Below are 26,173 nucleotides of genomic sequence, written 5' to 3' on the forward strand. Positions count from 1 at the left end.
TTCTGGAATTTGTGCTTGTGAGGGAAAAAAAATGAAACTTTGATTTTGGTTTTGTTGATCAGAAAGATTTGTTGTTATAGAAATGGCTAGTAATATGTAAAAGTAAAAAGTTGAGGTTGGAGTGTATTTATCTTGTACTGTGCCAGGAAGAGTTGGAAGTAAATGCCCCCTTTTCTTTCTTTTTCTCTTCCCCCTTGTATTTCACACCCCCTTTTCCCATTCCCTTCCCTTCCCTTAATTTCCTATTTTATTTTCTTTTTTTGTATTTTATACAACAAAAATAAAAAATGGAAGACTGGTATTCATTGATAGACTAACGCTCTATCAATGGTGTAAGATTTGTTTAGAATCTCAGTTCTTTAACAGGATCCATCTAATAATTTTCACTTCCTAACTCTTCACAAAAAGAGCCAATTTGGTATAATGGATAATGCATCAAACTAGAAACCAGGAGACTGTGAGTTCTAGTCCTTAGCCGTAAAGCCTGCCAGGTGACCTTGGGCCAGTCATACTTTCTCAGCCCTAGGAAGCAGGGAATGTCAAACTACTTCCAAAATCTTGCCAAGAAAACTGTGGTGACTTGCCAGGATTCAACACTGACTGGAAGGGATCCCCCACCTCAAAAATCCTTCTTCATACAATTTAGGAATTCTTGGTTGCTAGAGGTACTGTTTTGAATGTTGGAAGAATGGCTTCAGGATTTCTTTCTGAGTTTTGACTGACTTTCTGTCTATGTATAATATTTGTTTCTCTGCGGCAATCAGCTATCCCTCCTATTAAACTAGTCAAGGCTATGTATAAAATACAGAATTTGCATAAAAAGCTTATGATAAGCTTATAAGAAGACAAAAACTATTAGCATAAATAAGCCGTTAAAATTTCTGCACCCAGCAGAATTATTTTTCACATGTACAGTACATGCACACACGAGATCTGAATAAGAAATCAAGATAAGGAAAATATATTCAATAGGATTCTTCTAAAGTGCATATTCCATGATATGGATTTTAAAGAAACCTCATTAAACATACTGAAAGAAACAGATGCGCAACCAACTGTTTTAAGCAATGAGTACTATGAGTACCAGAACTATTCAGAAATATCCTAGATTTGTTTCTCAACCTCAGAACTTCAAGATGTATGGACTTCATACATATTGAATTGAATGCTGATTGGATAATTCTGGAAGTTATAGTCCACATATCTTAAAGTTGCTAAGATTGAGAAACACTGTCCTCTAAACAATTGTCAAGACTACTCCAAACTTGTTTTGGGTAGGGACTGTATCTATTAACTAATTAAACAAATTGCTAGAATTTACATAGAAATGAAATGCATCTTAGAAAGGAAGACTATGATCAGATGATTTACATGTTTTCTTGCCTGCTGGCCAGGTACCAACTGGAGATAAACCCTAACACCCCTAACTCAGCATTTTTTAAATTTTTTTTTTCTCCATATTTGAGTTGGGCAACTTTTTAAAAAAAGATAAAAGGTAACATTTCCTTCAAGTGCAGTTCAATTCCTGGGGCCTTTCAGGATATGTCTTTGTAGTTTCCCTGGCAGCAATATCTAAATAGTTTACCTAGCCTAAACACACAGAAACACTGGAAGACTAAGTTCTAACCAGGCCTCCAGCTTAGGCAAGATCAGCCAGATGCTGTTATCTGCAGAACTCCTTTAAAACAGAGAACTGCTTTCTCTAGTAAATGACAGATGACCATCTTTACTTGAGTTTTTAATCAAAGAAAGAGAATATCATGTAAACATTGGCTTTAAAAAAAACAACAACCCAATATAAATAGCATGAACACCTGGGCAGTATTTTTAGGATTGCTTCTCAATTTTTCTTCATGTAATATATTGTCACTGGAATTTTCTTCAAATTTTTGTTCCTGTTCATAGAAATATGTAATTATAAGGTTGTTGTCATCTTCTTTTGCAGAACTACAATTGTGTACACATCAAAAACAAGTCCTCAGGGCAGGAAATGAAAATTTATATGGATTTTAAGAGGAATTGATTGTCGTGGACCCAGCTTTAGTTTAATGGTTTTTCAAACTTGGCAGCTTTAAGATATATGGACTTCAACTCTTAAAATTTTCCAGACAGCATGCTGGGAGTTGAAGTCCACACATCTTAAAGTTGCCAAGTTTGAAAAACACAGGTTTAATCTATATAAGGAGTCCTTTTTCCAGTCATAAAAAAAAAATTGCTTAATTTATATGAAACCCAGCAATGGCATATCTTATAAAACATTATTATTAGTTCTGTGCTTTTTCTTTCTTTCTTTGTGTCATTTAAGATATAGAAGTTGACAGAGACACACATTTCCTAAGCTTCATGTTTGCCATAAAAGCATGTAAAATTCAGACTATCATTTCTGTGCATGTTTTATTTGTTTAATTTCACTTTCTAAATGCATTTCTATTTCTGCTATCCCTGGGGTTCCAGTATAGAAATCAAGAAGTATAATCTTTTGGATATCATTAATATGCTTTTCTATTTGCATAGCTTAATAACTAAATAATTGATTGAAAAGATTTAGTTATCGTTTTGTAACAATAGCTAGAGCACTAGCTTTAAGATATGTGGACTTCATTCTGTGGTGGGATTCAAGTAATTTAACAACTAGTTCTCTGCCCTAATGATTTCTTCCAACAACCAATTTGCCAAACTGCTCAGAAAGTTAACAACTGGTTCTCCCGAAGTGGTGCGAACTGGCTGAATCCCACCACTGCTTCAATTCCTAGCATGCTGGCTGGAAAATTTTGAGAGTTAAAGTCCATATATCTCCGCTTAGGCAGGAAAAATCAATACATGGCTATAGAATAGATGGTACCTGGCTCAACAGTAGTAACTGTGAGAGGGACATAGATGTCTTAATTAACTACCAATTAAGTATGAGCCAGCAGTGTTCTGTGGCTGCAAACAACAACAACACAGTCCTAGGCTGCATCAAAGAGAGATAGCATTAAGACAATGAAAAGTGATACTACCGCTTTACACCGTGCTGCTGAGACCACACCTGAAACTGCATCCAGTTCTGGTCACCACAGTACAAAAAGATGTTGAGACCCTGGAAAGTGCGCAGAGAAGAGCAACCAAGATGATAAAGGCCTGTGGAGGCTAAATCATTTGATGAACAGTTGAAGGACTGAAGTATGGCCAGCCTATTGAAGAAAAGGATTGGGCAGTGATGAAATCCTATTTTTTTTACTGTCGGTTCTATGGGCATGGCTTGGTGGGCATGGCAGGGGAAGGATACTGCAAAATCTCCATTCCCACCCCCCCTCTGGGGCCAGCCAGAGGTGGTATTTGCCAGTTCTCCGAACTACTAAAAATTTCTGCTACCAGTTTTCCGAACTGCTCAAAATTTCCGCCACCAGTTCTCCAGAACCTGTCAGAACCTGCTGGATTTCACCCCTGGATTAGGGTGGGAGATAACATCTGTCTTCCAGAAGTTGAGGGGCTGTCACAAAGAAGAAGGGATCTATTTATTCTCTAGGGCCCCAGAGTGCAGGAGAAGAAGTAATGCATGGAAGCTTATTAAAGAGAGCTACAACCTAGAAGATAACTTTTCTGACAGTGAGAGCATTAATCAATGTAATAGGTTACCCCCTGGGGTTGTGGGTGCTCCATCATTGGAGGTTTTCAAAACTAGACTGGATAGCCATTTAACTGGATGGCATAAAGACTTCTGGAATTGGACTAGAAGACATCTGAGGTCCCTATGATTCTAAACATTTTAAAGTTGCTAAGATTGAGAAACAATCTTAGCAACAATATGGCCTACTAAGAAACAATATGGCCTACTAAGCACTGTCCTTTCAATTCTGTAGTGGGTGGCCTGAGAGAGAACATGACTGGCCCAGCATTTTCCTATGAGTTATCTTATCTGGCTGTGGCCCTGAATCTGGATTTCCCCAGTGCCATTCTACCACCTTCCTCACTATGTACACTGGCTCCTTTAGAGTTTGTAATTTTCATTTATATTGTGAATATTGAGTGGATCTTGGAGACCCCACTGATACTAAAGAAACCCCCACTGAATAATTTCATCTCCCATGAGCACACTATGTGAGAGAATGCTCACGACTGAAAAATGACCACTTCTGTTCTTCCAGTATTAGCCAAACAAGAAATGCTGTCTCTATTTATTTATTTATTTATTTATTTAGTTAGTTAGTTAGTTAGTTAGTTAGTTAGTTAGTTAGTTAGTTAGTCAGTCAAACATGTACAAGATAACAGCTATAGGTATAAATATAAATATAAATACAGTAAATGGATACGAATAAATGGGGGACAGTAGGACAGGGACGGTAGGCACGTTGGTGCGCTTATGCACGCCCCTTAGAGACCTCTTAGGAATGGGGTGAGGTCAACAGTAGACAGTCTAAGGTTAAAGTTATGGGAGTTTGGGGATGTAACAACAGAGTCAGGTAGTGCATTCCAGGCATTGACCACTCTGTTCCCTGGCATACATTTCTTATGTATGTTATGAGACTTCTATGAGGAGCATGATTATTTATATTCAACAATCATATTTATATTGTAAAAAAAAAACCTTCTTAGCTTTTAGAACACCATGGTACAATCACCGTAAACTGGTTTATATAAGAAAAATGTAAGTGAATGAGTGAGACGGTCATGCTGCTTTTGTTTTAGATACCATTTTAATTGGTATCTTCATATCTAGGATTTCTTTTTTTAGCTGCATTCTCAAGCAAGAGATGAAAAAGAAAAAACAACAACAACACCAATTCACTTTATAAATTAGCACATACACAAAGCTAGATGGCTGCCTGCCTTTTTATTGTGTTGACATTGGCTGATAACACTTTAGAAAAAATAAATCCTGTAATTGTGTGCAATTAACACTCAGTAAATATCTCATATACACTGTAGCCATGGCTGGGAGAGCATTGCTTCAACTCTGTCATCGTACCTGCCAGACGTCCTTGTTCTGGCCTACTGCATTGTATTTAAAAATCAGTGTTCATATCAGCTTTGTATCTCTATGCAAGATCAAAAGCATTTATACAAACACCAAAGATACTCAGAAGTTACAGCTGGTTTAGAATGCAGCAGCACAAATAGTTACCGCATGGGCACCCCTCAGTATATTCCTCTCATGCTACTAGGCAAGCTGCACTGGTTACCAATGAAAATCAGTCAATTGCAAAAGGCAGCTTTACTTGGAATAGCTTACAACCTGTGACAATACCTTTAACACCATCAAACACCCACATATGCCTATCCCAGGTCCTTGAGAAGGACTTGATAGGTGGATAAAAATGCCAAATCCAGACTAAGCATCTGGTTGTTTGTGCAACCAAGCATAATAATTTCAAAGTCTTCCTGAGAAAAGAGGGCGGGGGGGGGGGGGAGAAGGAGAGAGAGAGAGATAAAGAGTGAAGGAGGGAGAGAGAGGGAGAGACAGAACAATCTCTTCTGAGCTAAGATTATGCCCTTGCAGAAAAGGATCCCCTGAGTCCATAGCTCATGCCAATTATATTCAACTTTCTATAACTCTTTATCTGGCAAAATACCTGAACAATTCTTATTTATGTACAGTTAACTTTATCACACTGTATGATTTTGTTTCTTTGTTATTCTGGCTGTTAAGCTAGACATGCCCTGAATTCCTTGATGACCTAGTTATAACTTTATTCTATTTGAAATAGAAGCTTTTTAATTATTTTAATTAATTAACTCATAGAATTCTGGTCAGTCACCATGATAAAATAGGTTTGATTTAAAGTTGCTATTATAAGTCTCTCCTTCCAAGTTTATCAACAAATGTCTACAACCACTTAAGGCTGTTTCCTACATTGCACTGACACACTTCCATGTTTGCAACTGAATGTGCAATTATTTGGAAAGTTGTAGTCAATTCATGGCTTCTAGAGAAAATCTTTGTACGATATACGCTTGAAAGTCTCCATGCAATGTAATCAACTACCTTTGATTTCAAAATGAAAAGAGGCTAGGGGAAAAAAAACATGAAGAGACTCTTAAAGATTTTTTTTAATGTAATTTTTTGTATTTTTTAAAAAATAATAATTTGGCGATTGGGTGATATTATGAGCCGTGGTGGCGCAGTGGTTAGAATGCAGTATTGCAGGCTAATTCTGTTGACTTCCAGGAGTTCGATTCTGACTGGCTCAAGGTTGACTCAATGTCCCATCCTTTCCGAGGTTGGTAAAATGAGGACTCAGATTGTTAGGGGCAATAGCAGTGGTGGGTTGCTACCGGTTCACCCCGGATCGGGCAAACCGGAGTTGCGGCGGTGGGAGGCTCCACCCCATCCACCCGGACGTCTCTGCACATGTAAAGCGCCCACGAGTGAACCGGTAGCGGCCAAAATTGAAACCCACTACTGGGCAATAGGCTAACTCTCTAACCCGCTTAGAGAGGCCTGTAAAGCACTGTGAAGCAGCATATAAGTCTAAGTGCTATTGCTATTAAGTGAATATCGAAGGCTGACTCCGGGATCATGATTCTTTATTTTGACTATAAGCAAACAAGAGGCTGTTCCAAAGTATTTCAACCGAAGCGTAAGTATATTCTGCTCCACGTAACACTGCAAGGCTTGGAACGAAGGGAGGGGATAAGAGAAGCTGTCTGGAAATGGAAAGAGATGCGTTTCTGCTCTCATTTCTTTCTTCCCTTGAACGCTCCATCTAAAGATGCCATTATGGTATGTCGGGGGGAGGGGTTTGTTCTCCAAACAGCCAAGGGAGTCATCCTGCTGTCAGTTCACAGAAAAATGAAGGCTACTATACCAGGAACACAGGAGCAGCAAAAATAGCAAGCTGCCCCCCTCCCCCAAAATTCAGATGCTTCTCTTTGAAGAGAAAAGCATTGGGTTTATATAACATCCAATAAATGGCACGCCGGTGTTGTGAGGCACAAAGGCTGATGTTTATAGCAAGAAAACATATCATCAGTGTCACCATTTCCCTCCATTCAGGAGTGATTCTTTCCGGTTCTTCCTCCAAGAACTACAATTCATTCAAACCAATCGCCTAAGTGTTACATGAGTTTTTAATTTATCAAGAGAAAAAAAATGTCAGAGCAATACCTGAAGTTTTTTTTTTTAAAAAAAAAAAACCCAAAGAGAAAAATTAGTCCATCACTAAGGATGGACAAAAGACTCTAATTTAAAACAGCACAAAAGACTCTAATTTAGGACAGCATATGAAATAGAAAAGTGAATTTGGAAGTGAAAAAAAATCTGCTTACAAATAGTTCAAATAAATTCATTAATTTCTCCATATCTGGTCATCTCCCCTTAGGTTGTACCAAACATTTTCATCACCCCAGATGGCGAAAATGGCCACTGGCTGTGCATATAAATCGCTTTGTGAGGTAGATGGGTGGTTTTAATGTACCTGCACAATTTGGAATGAATACCCTTTGAATGGTGTAGGAGTAGGAATCGATTTCTAGAGGGGAAAAAAAATTGCAGACTACAGGAACCAGGAGCACTACCCAGGTGACCCTGAGGACACACATAAACCTCCAAGTGCTTCAACGACCCTCTAAAAGGATGCAAGTGAGCAGCTGTCTGCAATGAGTATAAATCCTTCCATTCCCCACTATCCTGCCAGAGCTGAAGAAGCTTCTTGGATGAGAAGCGAAATGTCTTCAAAGAAAAAACAAGAAAGTCCAGTTGCCTCCTGAAGAAAGCACCTTTGGGACAACCATGACCTGGATGACTGAGAATCTCTACAGACCATTAAAGCCTATTATTTTCTATGTTAGATTTAGATATGAAAGATGAAAGATTATGAGTGTTTCTCTCCTGCTAAATTCCAAACTCAAGCCTCTGTATTTTCCATAGTCCACAGGAAGCAGGTAATCAACATTTTAATCAAGAGCCATGTTGGCGCAATGGTTAGAATGCAGCATTGCAGCCTAATTCTGCTGACTGACAGGGGTTCGATCCCCACTGGCTCAAGATTGACTCAGCCTTCCATCCTTCCAAGGTCGGTAAAATGAGGACTCAGATTGTGCAATTATTTGGAAAGTGAGGACATCAGTCATGAATTGAAACTCTGAAGCAGGTTTAGCCTCTGGCATCTTTCACTCAGTGAGGAATGTTTAAGGCTCTCTATTTGTCTGAAGTAAAAAGTCTAATCTAGCTGAGCTGTGTCTGAGACTTGTGTCAAAGCAAGGACGGAAAAGGAGTTAAGCGTCTGGAGAGCTATGATTTACTTCTGAGCCCTTGTATGAAGTCTGACAATGCAGGTTGAGCTGATGGGAAATATAATTCAGATTCATGGTTTTAGCATTTAACAATAAATAAAAATTGTATCACAGTGTCAGTGTCAAACATCAAAATGCAAAACTTTTGGCACTCTTATTAACCGGTTTAGAGTTAGAAATAATAAGATGAGAAGACAGTGGTGCACAGCTTTCATTTGCTTTGCGAAGCAAAGGCCACGCTGCAGAAAATTAATTGGGCCCAGTACATATATTTATTTACTTATTATTTATCAGGACTAGATCCCATCTTTTGTAGAGGAGCTCAAGGCAGTATATATAGCCGTGATGGCGAACCTATGGCACGCGTGCCACAGGTGGCATGCGGAGCCATCTCTACGGGCACGCAAGCCAACGCCCAGGTCAGCACCACGCATGCTTGCGGGTCTCCCTCCGGTCAGCTGATTTTTGGGTCTTGGCCAGGAGATGCGCACACATGTGTGTGGGGAGGTGTTGTGCGTGCATGTGCGGAGGGTAGGATGCAGTGGCCTCCCTGTTTTTGGTTCCAGGAGGCTTCAAGGAGGCCTGCTAGCACCAAAACGGGGGGAATGGGGGGGGTTGCAGCGTGCCCCCACCCCCTGTTTTGGTGCTAGCAGGCCTCCCTGAAGCCTCCTGGAACCAAAAATGGGGTGTGAGGGGGAGTGCGGCACAGGGTGCAGGGCCTGCAGGGGGGATTGCATGATGGGTGTCATCACGTGTGTGTGTGTTGTTGCACGTGCGCATGTGCTATTGGCACTTAAGGAAAAAAAGGTTCGCCATCACTGATATATAGTATCCCTTTCTCTGGTTTCACCTGACTTCAACAGCTCTGTGAGAGAGGGACTTGCCCAGAGTTACCCAATGAGCTTTTGGACACAAGAGTGGATTAGTGCCAGTCCAATACCTTCATTATATAACAAATTGGTGCTCGCTTGCTCGCTCACTCTCTTTCTTAATAACAGATTTGTGGGAAATAAATGCTTTAAGTATCTGCAAACCTTAAGAAATCCATTTTCCTTGTTAAATCCCCACTATCCTGCAAAGTGCAAAAACAATTACATTTTTGACCCTACTATTCTGAGAAAGGAACTCTAGGTTCTTGAAAATGAGTGCTGCCCTACTTCATATGATTTTCATTAAGAGATAACTGATGAGCTACTGGCAAGTCTGGTCTATTTCTGAATGAGTCCTTTAGATACTGTCTTTTATTTGGGAAGGATCACAGAAATGTCAGTCATTTTCTTGGGGGACATACGGGAGAAAGTAGACAAAGGACTCCATCATTGTTGTAGGTAATCTCTTCCAAGCTTTCATCACATCCAAGATGTCATTCTTTTGTAAGATCTGCCTATCCAGAAGATAACAACTGATTGATGATAGTATATAAAACACTCCATGCATTTTCTACTTAAATGCTGATGACAGAAATAGCAGCAAAAGTGACTGATTGAAGTCCAGTGAAATATTTATCCTCTGCTTAGCTGCATATCTCAATCTAAATAAAATCCAACGGAATATATCTACATTCATGTCATGATGCTTTTTCCTTCTCCTATTTGTCCTATTTTGTTTTATTCTTATTTTCTCAGACACATCACTATTCATTTTTCTGCTACATGCAACACTGTAAAAAAAATAAATTTAGTTATTCCTTGGAAAATGGCCTCTCTTTTATTTATATTAGCCTGTAGAGTGGCATGATTTTGGGAGAAAATAATATTAAGTCTCTCCCAATATCAATATGGTGAGATGTAATGAACAGAAATCCATACCAGATTGGTCAGTATTCCCTTGGTCAACAAGGACCACACTAAGTATTGGAGTTCCTGAACATCTGGTATCAAGTGAGTTATAGGACTCAGGACTGTTGGCTAAGCAACCAGTGTAAGGGTCAGTAACTGGAAGAAAAATGGCTTAATCATCACAAATAAAGAATGAAAACAAACCTAAAAAAATAATGATCTGTTTGGCTTAATGTCTATGGAGATTCTCAATCATCCAGGTCATGGTTGTTCCAGAGGTGCTTTTTGCATAAAGATGGCGTAATGAAGCAAACTCAATTGCCAATTCAGTCAACTTGTATACATGTAATTGGAGTGTGCACAGTGTCTGTGTGCTTCTTTGCCTCAGATAGCAAAACATAATGGACCACTTCTGTGGCACAAGTCCTCTCAAACTGCCTTTGAACCAGACTCAATTACGCTTTAAGTAGTTAACTTCATTGCAAACCAAAGCTGCACCTATGTGCATGCACAATCTTTTATTTTGTTTACAGGTTGCTGAATGGCTCTGAACTTTGGACACTGATAACAAAGCTGTCACTTCACCTAGCCTAGGGGGTCTTTTATGGTCGTCTTCCAGAACTGAAACTTCATATTGAATGATATCGTTTTAGCTTTTCTTATTTCCTTATTATAGTTGTTGCTGCAGTGATGTTTATATTGGATCTTGCAAGCTACCCAGAGCATTGAGGAGGTGGGCAGTAGATGCATTTGTTAAAGAAGTTGCTAAATAAATAAGAGAGGAAAAGGAAGAGTGAAGTTATTTCTATGAGTATATTGGTTTTATCTGCACCTCTATAACTGTCTGGTTTGGCTCTGCAACCCAACAAGCAAACACAGACTTCAGAGGATAATTAGAACTGCAGAAAAAAATAATTGCTACCAACCTGTCTTCCATTGAGGACCTGTATACTGCATGAGTCAAAAAGAGGGCTATGAAACTTTTTACAGACCCCTCACATCCTGGACATTTTGTTGCTTGTATCCTTACGATTTATATTGATATTGTTTCCTGGTTGCTTATTTGTACCCTATGACTATCATTAAGTGTTGTACCTTATGATTCTTGATGAACATATCTTTTCTTTTACGTACACTGAGAGCGTATGCACCAAGACAAATGCCTTGTGTGTCCAATCACACTTGGCCAATAATATATATATATATATATCTTTTTCGTAGGCTTTTATGTGCATATTCTTTCTAGCCAGGTTTTACCTACGTAAACTTAGTTCTTCTACAGCCCTAGGTTCTGTGAAATCTCATTCACAAGTTTCTGGGCCTTTTTTCTGCTGACAAACTGCAACTCTGTGTTGCTCTCTGGGAGACTCAGATAGCTATTTCTGCCTTTTAAGGCGTCGTCAGTGAGCCACACCCACTTCTCAGATGTCCTTCCTGTAAAGGTACAATGTATCTTTTTTTCTTTTTTGTAGGCTTTTAAGTGCATATTCTTTCTAGCCAGGTTTTACCTACGTAAACTTAGTTCTTCTACAGCCCTAGGTTCTGTGAAATAAAAGCCTACAAAAAAGAAAAAAAGATACATTGTACCTTTACAGGAAGGACATCTGAGAAGTGGGTGTGGCTCACTGACGACGCCTTAAAAGGCAGAAATAGCTATCTGAGTCTCCCAGAGAGCAACACAGAGTTGCAGTTTGTCAGCAGAAAAAAGGCCCAGAAACTTGTGAATGAGATTTCACAGAACCTAGGGCTGTAGAAGAACTAAGTTTACGTAGGTAAAACCTGGCTAGAAAGAATATGCATATATATATATATATATATATATATTCTATTCTATTAAAGCTTGGATGGGGCTTGCAATCTTCAGAAGCTACCTAAACCCAGATAGAGACATGACTTATTCCATCTAGGCAAGCTCAATTTCAGCAGTAAATGTTCTGTAGGCACTCCCAAGATACCTTCCCCACCCTCCACAATATTGCACGCTCTGCCTCCTGCCCCTTGGTTTCTCCAAAGCCCTACGGGCCTCCATACCCCATACCTCACAAAACTGTCCTGATAGGGACAGAGGACCAACTGCCATATTTCTCCTAAAATAGTCATGTGTGGCTTTCAAGTGAACTCTTAACAATATGGTTTTCCTCTCTTTTTGTTACAGGACTGTGTATATATATATATATATATTTCCCTATTCCAACTTTCTCTTCCCAGATCATTAGACGTGTCTCATCCCATCAAACTTTCCTCTCGGCTCTCAGTTGGTTCATGACAATTCACTTTGCCTTTTAGAATAAATTCCAAGGTTGAGTTGTTCCCTAGCAAGAAGTAGGATGAACCTGTAGCATACAGCAATAATTTTTCCGTTTTCACCATTCCCCTTTCCTGAAATTCAGTATGGAGGGGCTTTGGCATCTTAGCTTTTAGAGATGAAACTTTTCCTATTAGAAAAAAAACCTTTGAAATAAAAGCGGTAGCTTGGCTTTAACATCCTAGAATAAAAACTTTAATTAATTGGATGACTATAAAAGGTCTTTAACATCTGAAAATGTCCTTTTGATGAAAGGGATAAACGGGCTTATTGCAAAGTCAGTAATTATGCAGATGATCAACTTTTCCACAATTAAATGCAAAAACTCTTTCCTTACATTTTTTGGTACAGAGGGAGACAGAAGGTGTTTTTAAAGTTTTCATGTAAACAATGTTCATTACCACTGAATTCAAAGATACATTACAGAACATCCCACACACCATCCACAATTCTGGGTAATAGATTCTTATTAATCATTTTACTGAAATGATATACAAAGAGCAACCAAGTATATCAAAGGAAACAAGACTCACGGTCTGCTCTTCTCTGTGGGGTCTTTTGTTTTCCTACTGCTCTTAGAAAATTTTGGTGTTCTTTATCAGCTGATCAATTTAAGATTCACACGTCCGAGAAAGCATAGACAGAGTCTTGCACAGAAGTAGTCAGAATAGATATCCAAATTTACAAACTCTCTCTGCTTGTGTGAGTCAGGAGCTTGTTACAATTGTTCTGATATTCCTATATTAATTCCACATTGTGATCTGGCTTTGTGCATTTCCAAGAGTCTTTACAATGACATCTTTGTTACATTCTTTATGGTTTGGACCAGTGGTGAAATCAAAATATTTTTACTACCGGTTCTGTGGCCATGACTTGGTGAGCGTGGCATGGCTTGGTGGGCGTGGCAGGGGAAGGATACTGGAAAATCTCCTTTCCCATCCCACTCCAGGGGAAGAATACTGCAAAATCCCCATTCCCACCCCACTCTGAGGTCAGCCAGAGGTGGTATTTGCTGGTTCTCTAACTACTCAAAACTTCTACTATCGGTTCTCTGAACTGCTCAAAATGTCTGCTACTGGTTCTCCAGAACCTGGCAGAAGCTGCTGGATTTCACCCCTGGTTTGGACATTCCATCAATGGAAACTTTTCCTGAAAGTGCAGCTGCAACTAATGTTACAATTATTTCAGTATCATCTCACTACCCTCAAAACGGCGCTATAGAGCACTGCACACCAGAACAACTAGACACAAGAACAGTTTTTCCCCGAACGCCATCACTCTGCTAAACAAATAATTCCCTCAACACTGTCAAGCTAGTTACTAAGAATACATTACTATTAATCTTCTCGTTGTTCCTATCAGCCATCTCCTCCCACTTATGACTGTATGACTGTAACCTTGTTGCTGGTATCCTTAAGATTTATATTGATTGTTTCCTTATGACTATCATTAAGTGTTGTACCTTATAATTCCTGATGAATGTATCTTTTCTTTTACGTACTCTGAGAACGTATGCACCAAAACAAATTCCTTGTGTGTCCAATCACATTTGTCCAATAAAGAATTCTATTCTATTCTATTCTATTCTATTCTATTCTATTCTATTCTATTCTATTCTATTCTATTCTATTCTATTCTATTCTATTCTATTCTATTCTATATTGGAGCATTCTCTTTGTTCCCTTGTATGGCTGCTTTCTATGCTTCATTTATCATATTTTGAATTTTATTGAATTGCAATAATGATATTGTGGGATTATAAATATTAAGATGCATGATATTGTATATTTATTTGCTAGGGCAGTTGTTCCTAGACTTGGGTCATAAGGCAGGAAAAAAAAATCCTGTTATAACTGAATCATTGTTCAGTTGATGTGATTCTTTAAAATAATTGCTAACCTTTTAAAAGCATTTTTTCTTCTTTTTGAGAGGTTGAGGGAGCTCCAATGAGGTCCACATACATGGGTTCCAGACAAAATATAAAATCCTGCTGAATCAGTAATCCAGATTCAGGCTATTCTGTTAGAAAAGCAGTCCCTTTTGTGCCTTCCCTTTTCTAATGAGAAAATGTGCCATTGACGGGAATGTGACATAGCAGGTGACACAAGAGACAAAAATGGCTCTCTCTCTTTTTTTTCATGTGATTATTTTATTATGGACAAACAGAGGTAACAAGAGGAAAGAAGGTGGGAGACAGAGATTGAAAATACAGCTTTGTCTAGCTGGGTTTTTGCTTCACATTCTTTGATTGTCTATTTGTTGGAAAAATATTACATGTACAATCCCAAGTGAAAGTAAATCTGTCTGGAACAGAATGGAGAGTGTAGACATCATCTAAGACATGTTATCTAATAGACATGTAAAACTATCCCTGTGGTGAAAACTTGAAAGTGTCAAAAAGCTGAGAGAAAAACACATGAGGTTTTCACAAATTTATAGACTCGAAATGGGTTAAGAAGCTTGCGAGAAGTTTTGGAGTCTTGGAGATGGATTCAGATCAGGAGAGGGAAAACAGCTAGTAAGCGAATAGAATTAAGAAGGAATCAGGTTCTAGGCTGGTTTAAGATTATTGAAGAAATATAAATCACCATGCAAAGAGAAGGACAGTATGGCACCTGGGTAAATTCTTAGAGGGCAAAGGGATTCAAGGCTATCAAAAAAGTAGATCAAGGTTGTGCTAGCCACAAGAGATTACCAGCAAAGTTTTAATTGAAACCTTTGATTAATTCATTGGGGAATTTAGAAATAGCTATACAGGAAGCTTTCTTTTAGGACAGACTTACTAACATGTTAGTGGAAGCAACATTATAGCAGGCAAGAAGATAGTTAATTTTGGAATGGTAAATCAATTAGGCCATAAAAAAATTACACTCCTTTGAAGGCAGAAGCAAGAAAAAGATGAGGAAAATTAAGTTTGTTTTTATGCATTAACTGAATGCTATTTGCTTAGTTTCTATTCTTGATGGGCTATGTATAAACAAACATTTGCAAGAAGGATTGTTGTGTGCATTGTCTGCCTGATGAATTCTAAGAACTTATGACAAAGTCCTGGAATTTCTAAATATTGCTGAGCACATTGTAAGCCGCCCTGAGTCTCCGGAGAAGATATAAATCAAATAATAATAATAATAAAAAAATTCCAGGTTGGGAAAAGGGGAAATCATTAATGAAAAGGTTGTCCTTTATTTCCAGATATCTCTTACCTGAATATTTTCTTCTTCCCAATTTTTTTTTTTAATTCAGCTGTTTCAGATACTTTAACAAATAAGATTGGGAAATTTCCTGAGTGTGAACACAAGGCCCACAAGGCCTGTCTTCTGATAACTCAAGGGTTTCTATGAGCAAAATGTCACAACTATTTTGTCTCAACTATTGTTATTCAATAGTTAGCCAAAGAGTTAACCAAAGACATTGCAATTTAAGGTGGCAAAATTTTTGTGAATTCAGTTTGAACCCTTCAAGATATTTGGAGCTCATTTTATATTCACTGTAATTGCACTGATGAGTAGAATTCATTCGATATTTGTTCATCCCAACACATTTATTTTTGAACTATAGGTGTTCTGTTTTAAATTAACATTAACACTGGATGTGAAATAGGAATACTTTGGGTAGATTTAAGGAGTTTGGATGAAGTCGTGTCCTCAATAGATGCATGTATGTGTATATGTATACATGTAGGATATGTATAACATGTTTGTGCGTGTGTGTGTAAACATTGGTGAATTGAATGATCATTTGCATCTAAGGTTCTTCAGATAGGGGCTTAATCAAAGCAAACAAAAGAATACAGGTGCATTTCTGAGTGCCGGATTTTGTAGAGACACATGATAGGCATCTTAAACTATATGAAGGGAAATCATGTAAAAGAGCAGAATTTTTTCAGAGATATTCCAGGCAAATAGAACGAGAAACAGTGGGTTTAAATTATAAGTAGATTTCAGCTGGAGGTTAGGAAAAATACTCTAACAATAAGAATGGCTCAACAATGGATTAGATTTTCTCAGGAGATAGTAGATTCTCTTTCATTTGAGATGTTTAAATGGAGACCGGATGCTCATTTGTCAGAGTTGTTATAGGAGTAGGTTCCTGCACCAGGTAGGAGGTTGGGTTAGATTATCTCTCAGGACCTTTCCATTCTATGTTCTTATGATTTTGAAGCTCTATGAATACAGAAAAAAAAATACCCCACTACCACCACCACAACTCCGACTCTACACATACAAACACAATGCAGAACCACTATAATTGGGGAAGTCCTGGCACTGACTGGAAACTAAAAGTTGTAACTATCATCCAGCTATTAAGAAATGCTACTGAACTATGCAATTACCAGCCCAAATTAGCCTTCCTTTTTCTTTGATGTACCCAGGATTGCAATGCAGGATATAAGGGCAAAAGCTCAGCTACCAAACTGAAATAAAGAAATCACATATTATTATCCACACAAATATCTCATAAGTTTTAATCAATAATTTGCTTTCCAGGAAACGAATACAAGGAAGGAAGGAAGGAAGGAAGGAAGGAAGGGAGGGAGGGAGGGAGGGAGGGAGGGAGGAAGGAAGGAAGGAAGGAAGGAAGGAAGGAAGGAAGGAAGGAAGGAAGGAAGGAAGGAAGGACATCTCAAAGTGACCATACAAAGAAACTCAGCAGTAGTTTCAGAGGAATGCTTTGCAACATGCCCACAACATCCCCTTCTTGTGAACTGCTGGACTAATGCAGCAGTTTGCATATTTAAAACACTCACAAATCAAATATCAATATGATGGACCTGTCTACTATTTCTGACCGAGAGGCACAAAATCCATTCCCAGTTGAAAATTACCTTCATCCCAATATAACAAAATGCTTCCTGTATTGCTACCAATCTTATATATGTAGCACTTCTAAATTAAAAATTCAGGAGCTGCACTGTGATGACTGTTGTCCTGAATGATAAACATTTCAGTGAAATGAATGCCAAGTCCATCCCCACCCCCTACCAGCAGTGTGTCTCCTTAAGCCTCAGTACAGCTGCATTGTGTTGCCCAAGGAGTCGAAACAAATACCTCTGAATATGTCTCTGCTCTAGCAAAAGCTTTTTGTTTTTTCTTTTCATCATGAAAATATGAGGTATGACCACAGTTCTAATAAACAGCTATACTTTTGACAGCTATATGAATATATGCGTGACCGTGGACATCTCTATATTAATCACTTTATGAAATTATAGCCAATCTGGGGGGGGGGGGTTTCTCTACTGAATTTGAAGTAGTACGTGGGAGGTTTGCTTCACACCATTGTTAGAAAATGGGGTTGTATTTTCTATGCCAATGAATGACCCCCATCTCTCTTCTATTAACTCTATTAATAAACTATAATGGTCATCTATACAGCCATTTTGCCACGTTTTCTTCCTACTCTGGAGAAAGAAGGCAATCCTGTTAGCATAAATAGTGTTGCTCCAACAACATTGGAGCCTGTTAAATGCATCTGGAACAGGTGATTGGCATGGTTTTTTGGCCAAAGTTTGAATGTCACCAACCATAGAAAAGGCCGTCACTAATTTTCCTACTGAATGGTTATGAATGCTGGTGGCTATGAACAGCATGGGATAGCCTCATTTTTCCAAAACAATTATTGGCTTATCACCTGGATGCCCTCTAGGTGTTAGCAAATAATTAAAGTTATTGACTCTCTCTGCCACTGTTCACCCTTCCAGGTAGGCATTCAAGGATTTCACAAATGCCACTTTACTCTTGTATGGTATAATGACAGAAATGTGAAAGTCGGTAAGAGTATACCTATGTCCTCTTACATTAAACAGAATCAGATTTATCCACTGATAAACTGACCCATTTGAAAAACAAAATTAAGGATGTGGCTGTAGAAATGGAGATTCTATTCTCCCCCTGCAGTCAAAACAGCATTGCAGAACCACATTGAAGGGGCAACAGTTGCTAAACCAGGTGTCAGCAACCTGGGGCTCCAGAGCCGCATGCGGCTTTGGGCCCTCTGCTGTAACTCCATGTCAGGTGATCCCACCATGCCCCTCACCTTCCCCTCCCAGTCATTCCTCGCCTGGCCTGAGAAGGTAAGGGCAATGGCAGGGGATGGAGAAGCAGGCAGGGCAGAGACAGAGAGATATAGAGAGAGGGGGAGAGAGGGAGACAGAGAGAGATACAGAGAGGGAGGGAGGGAGAAGGGGGAGGGAGGGGAGAGAGAGAGATGTCAAAAGGATTTTGTGGTTTCCGATGTTTTTTAACAACTGGTTCTCTGACCTAATGACTGGCTGGGTAGGCGTGGCTAGGGTGGTGGTCATGTGACTGGTGGAAGTGAGTGACATCGAGTTGGCCATGCCCACCCAGGTTTTGTGGTGTTTTCTTTTCTGTGAGAAACAGGTCCAAATGGCTCTTTGAGTATTAAGGTTGTAGACCTCTGGGCTAAACTAATCATAGTTGAACAAATTACCTGTGTCAGTTCCTGCCTCTTCTCCATGTGCCATCAATTGACCAAATAAGCCTTTATCTTTTTTTCCAAGGAAAACCCAGTTTTTATATACTGGAATGTTTGTATCAGCTTCAGCCCTGGACTGTGAGAAGATGGAGCCTGTATTCTAAGGACATGTCTTCAATAAATAACATTAAAGCTGTAGAAAACAGGCTCTGTGAATGCGTCTACAAATTAGGCATTTGGAGAATCCCAAGGATTCTGCAAATCCATTGTTTTACATACCTTTTAAAAATTTGGTTTATGGTCTGCTGTTTGATTTGAAATGCTTGGTCCACTGACTGGTACAGTATTTTCACTCCATTGCTCTTTGTTCCAGTTTTTGACATTTTCTTATTTCACACATGCTTCAACTGATTGATTGATTAATTAATTAATTAATACTAATTTTGGATCTATAGCCTGCCTTTCTTTCTTTGCTTAGAGTCATTGCACTATACAGCAATTTCAATACAACTAAAATACAAATAACAGTTAGACATTAACATGAAATGAATTAAAATGAGATAAATGAACAGTTCAAATGTTGGTGGAAAAAATGTGCCTTTGCCAGCTTCCTAAACACTGAGAAAGTGGAGATGTGGGGAAGGAGAAAATGCAGAGGGGAAAAAAATATCTCTGTCTCCTCCTTCCTGTTTGAAGTCCACTCTTGTCTAACCCTTTATGTAAGGGGTAGCCAGTGGTGGGATTCAGCCAGTTCGCACCACTTCGGGAGAATCGGTTGTTAACTTTCTGAGCAGTTTGGCACACTGGTTGTTGGAAGAAATCATTAGGGCAGAGAACCGGTTGTTAAATTACCTGAATTCCACCACTGGGGTTAGCTACATGTAAAGTGTGAAGTCCACAGCTGAGGGAAAAGTGGAAGTGTGCAGAGCACTGTGGCATGGGTACGAGGATGAAGAAAGTGAGGTCTATGAAGAACTGGAAGTGGTTGGAGACCTCTGCTAAATGCTGGAAGAACCCCAAAGACTGGCAACAGCAACTGAAATCACTGTGGCAGTGGCTGGATGAGAATGACTTTGGTTGGAGAGTCACTGGACCAGGAGCAGTATGACAACTCATTGTGTGAGAAGGACAAAGGAATTGAGGATCTCAGAAGTTGCTACAGCAGCATCTAGAAAAATGAGGTCCAGAATTCTGGCAAGCCTTTGATAGCCAGAAGAGGCAACACTTGGAATGTAAAGACAGGGAGCTGACAGGGACTTCCGAGAAGACCAAAGATCCAACACGAGGCTTGAAGAAGCAACGCAGCATAGCAGCAGACCAGAAATGGAGGCTGTGAAACCGCCCCCTCTACCCAGCAACAGAAAACCAAAGAAAAGCGTAGCACCTGCAAGCAATTTACAAGGGCCTTTGTGAGGGCTGGCGGAGGATGGAGAGGCAGGGAATTGGAGCACCAGCAGGAAGAACACAGAAAAACAAGAATATGGCTGAAGTTAAGTCAAGCTACAGCAATAAGTAAAATGTAAATTAAGAATTCATAAAAGACATAGAGCTAAGAAAAATAAGACATGAATTTACATAGAGAAGACAGAAAATCAATATAGCAATAAAAGGGGGAAGGAAGAATATAAACTGCAGTCAACTGAATTAAAGATAAATGAACTATTCTGTTACAAGCAGTCAACTGAAGACACACAAGCTTAGCGTGTTTCAGTTTCTTAGGAAAAATGTTGAAGGAGTTTAAATATTTTATTTATTTGTAGCCCACCTTTAATATTTTTATAAATAACTGAAGGTGACAAACATACCTAACACAGCTTCCTCCTTCTATTTTCTCCACAACAACCACCCTGTGAGTGAGTTGGGCTGAGAGTGTGTGACTGGCCCAAGGTCACTCACTGACTTTCATGACTAAGGCAGGACTAGAACTCAGTCTCCCCCTTTCTAGCCTGGTGATTTAACTACTAGACCAAGATCTGCACTCTGTATTGTACCCAGAAGGTAACCGGCAGCCAAGGAGGGGGACTTTGATCATAGGAATTCTATAATCCCTGTACCTGGCACTAGTTTAGCCACCCATCCTATACTAATGGCAATTTTTGGACACTTTTCAAGGTTAACAGTGCAGCGCAGGAGTCAAGATAGATTGGATGATTGTTGCTATGTATAGTCAACTCAGAAAATGGCGTAGTTCAGGGGTGAAATCCAGCAGGTTCTAACAGGTTCTGGAGAACCGGTAGCGGAAATTTTGAGTAGTTTGGAGAACCTGCAAATACCACCTCTGGCTGGCCCCAGAGTGGGGTGGGAATGGAGATTTTGCAGTATCCTTCCCCTGGAGTGGGGTGGGAATGGAGATTTTGCAATATCCTTCCCCTGCCATGCCCACCAAGCCACACCCACAGAACCGGTAGGGAAAAAAATTTGGATTTCACCCCTGGTGTAGTTGATATATTACTGTAATTATAGAAAGAGACTTTCTGGCATAGCCACATTTCCAAATCAAGTGACATCTGGGATCAAGCATTTCCCCCATCTTATCTGTTTGTACCGTGTTTATTTCTCCTTTGTTCCACTTACTGGTAAATCATTCCAACTCTCATTGTGTAGAAGGTTCCTATTTTCAGCTTTTATAACTTTTGCTGCTATCCCGGCACAATTTTGAGATCTTAACAGTTTCTGGGCTGAGGTTATGATATATTAAGAAGGCGTTCAAGGGACATAGTAATAGGACATAGTAATAAGAATTAGTTTAACTCATGCTATCTAGCTTCTGTTTCTCCTTCTGTACTGACCCTAGGCACATGCTTGGAGAATAGATAAGGAGGGCAGAACAAGGAGCTGCCAGGGTTGAATCAAAATTGATAAGGAGGGCACGAACACACAAGACTACATGGATTTCTTTATAGATAAGGAAGGCATGGACAAGACATGCTCTATAGCCATGATGGCGAACCTATAGCACGCGTGCCACAGGTGGCATGTGAAGCCATATTGGTAGGCACGTGAGAATCACCCTACCTCAGCTGCAGAGCACATGTGCGCACCAGCCAGCTGATTTTCAGGCCTTCCAGGCCACCCGGAAGTCAGGAAACAGGCTGTTTCTGGCCTCCAGAGGGCCTCCGGGGAGGTGGGAAAGGCCGTTTTCGTCCTCCCCAGGCTCCAAGAAAGCCTTTGGAGCCTGGGAAGAGCGAAAAATGGGCCTACCGGGCCCATCGTGCCATCACGTGCCAATGAGGCACGCATATGCAGAGGGGTGGGGCACATTGAATTATGGGTATGGGCACCCACACGTGTGACCCCCCCTGCACTCCCCCCGCTTTTGGCATGCGATAGCAAAAAGGTTAGCCATCACTGCTCTATAGATAAGAAGGGCATGAGAAACACATTGCCTAGGGATGAGTAACAAACTTTTGTCTCTGATTGACTACATGAATGTATAAGATGATCACCACACTCTTCCCAGGTGTAGCCCTTCCTTGTATGCTTGATGCCTGTATGCTGTGGAACTGTCCACCCAGCTATTTTCTTTGGCCAAAATAAAATCTTTTACTTTTTCCAAGCCTCTGCTTAAGTCTCCTTTTGATCACTTGATGACTTGAGTACATTTTGGACCTTACATTTTAAAACTTAAGTTCACATCTTGGATGGAGTTTTGTCTCATTTGGTCTACAGACTGTGGCTGGAGATGTCAGACCAATGTGTCTTAGCTATGCAGCTTTAATCTTTGACTGTCTAAAAGGAAAGCACGCATTATCCTGCACCGAGCACAGCCTAATTCTTTTTGGAAAGCAGTATAACCCTAATGAAACTTATTTGTATTGTTCTTGTGTGCAAAACTAGTTTTATAGATAGCCAACAAAGTTCAATAATACTCATGCCTAAATCTGAACTGGGAAACTCTGCCTGAACATTTTAGCTGGTGATTGAAAAAGCTGTTTAAATTAATTTCCTATAAAAGTGTGGATATTTCTTCACAGCTCTTGGTAATATTAGACTGAACTTTTGTGTAATTATTTTTATATGAACTTCCTGAAGGTTTCCCTTTTTCATTAGGTTCATAGGCCATCCATATTGCTTCTAATATGTTATCAGGTCTCATCTGATTTGAGGGTTCAGTAACTAGATGGTTCTTTTTATTGTCATCGTATTCATACTTTTTAGATAGTATTATATTGGCCTTGTTCTTCTCTAAGAATCTATCAGGATTGGGGCAGGCAACTAATATTGTCAAATAAATAAATATAAGAGAGGCTGTCACTAAAGATTTCACTAGTTCTTCTATGAAAGATCTCAGTGCATTCCTAGAGTTCAAGGATATCAGAATTGTCATTACTATCTGTCTTCATATTTCAGGGGTGAAATTCAAAATTCTTCCCTACTGGTTCTGTTGGTGTGGCTTGGTGGGCATGGCAGGAGAAGGATATTTCAAAATCTCCATTCCCACCCCACTCTGGGGCCAGCCAGAGGTGGTATTTGTCAGTTCTCTGAACTACTCAAAGTTTCCGCTACCGGTTCTCCAAAACCTGTTAGAACCTGCTGGATTTCACCCCTGCTTCATACCAAATTCTGTTTTAGAAAAATAACGGGTTTTTTATTAAGATTAGCCAAGATTTTATTTCAGTTATTTTAAAAAACATATTTTGCCAGTGTGAAAAATGACATCATAATTTCTTTTGTTAATATGTTTATTTCTCAGATTTTGTGACTTCTTTCAGTTTGTCAAGCAATTTAAAAAGCAATTTAAGCTTTACATGACAGCTCCTGCCCGAGCTTGCAGCATAGAGGCGACACTAAGAAACTTGTAAAGTTTCAGATGAATATTGGGTGGGTGGGTGAGAGAAATTTGCTTTCCTTTCTTCCAAGCTGTACATGTTTTTGTTTGGGGTTATTTTTTTTTAATCATCTTACTATCGTTGTGAAAATGATATTGTTACAGATATATATCTGTTGGCATGTATCTGTACTTCAAAGGGATAGATGGAGATTGATGTGGAATTAAAAACAGATGAAGCCTCTTCTTTCAATGCTCCCCTTTGTTGACATGGCACATAAAATGACATGAGGTGGCACAGGACAAAATGAGTGAAAGAAAGATAGATATGAGGAAACATAGAGGAAGAAACTGAAACTTAAATAGGTAGATTTTTGAAGTGAACAATCACACACCCACCCTGGTGGCATTATACCTAACTGCATGTTTTTAATATACAAGGGAGATAAAGCTTATAAACGTCACTGAAGTGTAAAACAATTCTTCAGCAATTCTTTAACTTCTCTCCCCCACAGCAGTCATTGGAGACCCACAACAATCACAACATTACATACTTCCTTTTTGTCCATAATTCCAAATCTTGGTCCTTTCCAAAGATAGCATATTTGAGGGGAGAAAGATCAGTTTTTGAAGGCACGTTGGATGACCATATAGATGTCTCAACCATTCAGAAGGAAGGAAGGAAGGAAGGAAGGAAGGAAGGAAGGAAGGAAGGAAGGAAGGAAGGAAGGAAGGAAAAATATATTTACATAACTCAGCAGTTTTTGCAATTATTTAGGGAAGGGGGAGAATTACCCTCAGGGCATCTGCCACTAGGGCTATGAATTAAATGGACTGGAAGAAGAAAATATTTACTCCAAATTTCTTCCCCTTATTTTGACAGGCTTCATGGTACTCTAAGCTTCCTATCGTTACTTTTTTTTTTTTTTGACAGCTCAGTCTACCACTCCTGAGTGCAGCGATACATTATCTGGGTCCATAAGAAATGGTAAATTGAAACAATGACAAGTTGGAACCCTCAGGCAGCTGGAAGAAAAGGAACAGGTATCTGTCAATGATGTTTAAAAGACATAAATTCTATCTCTGGCACAAATTGCCAAATCCATGATATTTTTTATGACTAGCAAAAAGGTTGTCTCACCTGTGCCCATCACCTGAGGAATCAGCTAAAACAACTACTTTCGTTTCTGCTTTTGCCTGAAAAGAAGAACCATCCAAAGGCTTGACTGAAAGCCTTTCTCAACTCTATTATTTATTGATTTGAATTGATTTGATTTATATGCCGCCCTATCTCCGTAAGACTCAGGGCGGCTCACAACAATAAAATATCCGAATAAAAGCGTGTTAAAATACATGTTAAACCCCGCCCCCCCAGTCCAGGCTGAACAACCATGTCTTTAAGTCGCGGCGGAAGGTGCGGAGGTCAGGGGCCAACCAGAGCCCCAGAGGAAGTTGGTTCCAGAGGGTGGGAGCACCCACAGAGAAAGCTCTGCCGGTAGGGGTCGCCAGTTAACACTGTCTAGCCAATGGCACCCTGAGTAGGCCCTCCTTGTGAGAACACACCGGGCAATGGTGAGCTGTTGCTGGTTGCAGATGGTCCGACAAATATCCTGGACCTAAGCCATATAGGGCTTTATAGGTCATCACCAGCACCTTGAATCTCACCCAGAGGGCAACCGGCAACCAATGCAAGTCGCCAATGCAACTCTAGCTTAGCCAAAAAGGAAAAAATGGAGAAACAGAGCTTTCCTTGTACTAAAATACATGCCTTTCCTCAGACATATTTGGAGTTTTCCTGCCTAAATATAATTCAAAGTTGCCAGTTTTATTCAAATAAAGCTACTCGTGGTATTCAAGATTAAATGCATGCTGGAAATATTTATCAAAATGTTTTCGTTTTGCATTCCCTGAGAAACATTTTTGTTCTCATGATATTTTCAATACTCAAAAATATAGATGATCTCTAATTATGACACATGTTTTCAGTTATCGGATGAAGTCGTGAAAGGGCTTCATTTTCAACTGAAAATATTAGTTTTATTAATTTTGGAGAGAACAGAGAAATGTAGTCCAATGGTAACCCCATTGGAGTAGCACACAGCTGGCAACTTCAATGAAGCAAGAACTGCATAGATTTCAGTAAGTCATGCTAGCTTGGGATGGATATAGAATTTTGGACATGGCAAAGGAATTCCACAGCCTTAAGTGTACAGAGTTTAATTAAGGTGCTATCATTGAATAATTTTACACTTGGACTAAGTTGCCATTTGGAAGATAAGGTATCAATTGGCTCTGTCTTCTCTCTTGACTGTTCATGTCTGCTTTCTCTCCCATTCTTTTCTCAGTCTTATCACCGTCTCTTAAAAGAGCAACCTTCTTTCTCCTCCCCAGCAAGTTCCCTGGGAATTATTTTACATCAAGCATGACCCTTCCTTCCTTCCTTCCTTCCTTCCTTCCTTCCTTCCTTCCTTCCTTCCTTCCTTCCTTCCTTCCATAGTAATTTTGGGAAGGACAAGAACCACCATTCATGGACAATGATGCAAAGTGGATTGGATACTATCAAGGTACAGAGCTGGAAATTTTAAGCGAGGGAGAGGGAGATGTTTGGGTTTTGTGCTTACGTATTTCTCACAAAATGAAAGTTTCCATAAAAGTGAAAAAAATGAAAGACAA

The 26,173-nt window shown here is 39.5% G+C and overlaps 1 protein-coding gene across 2 annotated transcripts in view; it reads right to left on the reverse strand.

Moving 5' to 3' along the window:
• GRM1 (glutamate metabotropic receptor 1) overlaps nt 1-26,173 on the reverse strand; it is a 209,108-nt gene that overhangs the window by 125,513 nt on the left and 57,422 nt on the right. The gene's annotated exons all lie outside the window — the stretch shown is intronic.

Source organism: Pituophis catenifer, unplaced genomic scaffold, assembly GCF_029215685.1.
Source record: "Pituophis catenifer annectens isolate HBS135680 unplaced genomic scaffold, rPitCat1.0.hap2 SCAF_1, whole genome shotgun sequence".
In the NCBI taxonomy this organism is placed as follows: Eukaryota; Metazoa; Chordata; class Lepidosauria; order Squamata; family Colubridae; genus Pituophis; species Pituophis catenifer.